Below are 1579 nucleotides of genomic sequence, written 5' to 3'. Positions count from 1 at the left end.
GTGGGGGCCCTGGCAGCGCCGGGGGTGCACCGCGGTGGGGGCCCTGGCAGCGCCGGGGGTGCACCGCGGTGGGGGCCCTGGCAGCGCCGGGGGTGCACCGCGGTGGGGGCCCTGGCAGCGCCGGGGGTGCACCGCGGTGGGGGCCCTGGCAGCGCCGGGGGTGCACCGCGGTGGGGGCCCTGGCAGCGCCGGGGGTGCACCGCGGTGGGGGCCCTGGCAGCGCCGGGGGTGCACCGCGGTGGGGGCCCTGGCAGCGCCGGGGGTGCACCGCGGTGGGGGCCCTGGCAGCGCCGGGGGTGCACCGCGGTGGGGGCCCTGGCAGCGCCGGGGGTGCACCGCGGTGGGGGCCCTGGCAGCGCCGGGGGTGCACCGCGGTGGGGGCCCTGGCAGCGCCGGGGGTGCACCGCGGTGGGGGCCCTGGCAGCGCCGGGGACGCAGCGCGGTGGGGGCCCTGGCAGCGCCGGGGACGCAGCGCGGTGGGGGCCCTGGCAGCGCCGGGGACGCAGCGCGGTGGGGGCCCTGGCAGCGCCGGGGACGCAGCGCGGTGGGGGCCCTGGCAGCGCCGGGGACGCAGCGCGGTGGGGGCCCTGGCAGCGCCGGGGACGCAGCGCGGTGGGGGCCCTGGCAGCGCCGGGGACGCAGCGCGGTGGGGGCCCGGCAGCGCCGGGGACGCAGCGCGGAGAGTGGCCCGGCAGCGCCGGGGACGCAGCGCGGAGAGTGGCCCGGCAGCGCCGGGGACGCAGCGCGGAGAGTGGCCCGGCAGCGCCGGGGACGCAGCGCGGAGAGTGGCCCGGCAGCGCCGGGGACGCAGCGCGGAGAGTGGCCCGGCAGCGCCGGGGACGCAGCGCGGAGAGTGGCCCGGCAGCGCCGGGGACGCAGCGCGGAGAGTGGCCCGGCAGCGCCGGGGACGCAGCGCGGAGAGTGGCCCGGCAGCGCCGGGGACGCAGCGCGGAGAGTGGCCCGGCAGCGCCGGGGACGCAGCGCGGAGAGTGGCCCGGCAGCGCCGGGGACGCAGCGCGGAGAGTGGCCCGGCAGCGCCGGGGACGCAGCGCGGAGAGTGGCCCGGCAGCGCCGGGGACGCAGCGCGGAGAGTGGCCCGGCAGCGCCGGGGACGCAGCGCGGAGAGTGGCCCGGCAGCGCCGGGGACGCAGCGCGGAGAGTGGCCCGGCAGCGCCGGGGACGCAGCGCGGAGAGTGGCCCGGCAGCGCCGGGGACGCAGCGCGGAGAGTGGCCCGGCAGCGCCGGGGACGCAGCGCGGAGAGTGGCCCGGCAGCGCCGGGGACGCAGCGCGGAGAGTGGCCCGGCAGCGCCGGGGACGCAGCGCGGAGAGTGGCCCGGCAGCGCCGGGGACGCAGCGCGGAGAGTGGCCCGGCAGCGCCGGGGACGCAGCGCGGAGAGTGGCCCGGCAGCGCCGGGGACGCAGCGCGGAGAGTGGCCCGGCAGCGCCGGGGACGCAGCGCGGAGAGTGGCCCGGCAGCGCCGGGGACGCAGCGCGGAGAGTGGCCCGGCAGCGCCGCGCGGAGAGTGGCCCGGCAGCGCCGCGCGGAGAGTGGCCCGGCAGCGCCGCGCGGAGAGTGGC

This window comes from Anser brachyrhynchus (assembly GCF_964034855.1).
Source record: "Anser brachyrhynchus genome assembly, contig: SCAFFOLD_47, whole genome shotgun sequence".
In the NCBI taxonomy this organism is placed as follows: Eukaryota; Metazoa; Chordata; class Aves; order Anseriformes; family Anatidae; genus Anser; species Anser brachyrhynchus.
This window is presented reverse-complemented; position numbering follows the sequence as displayed.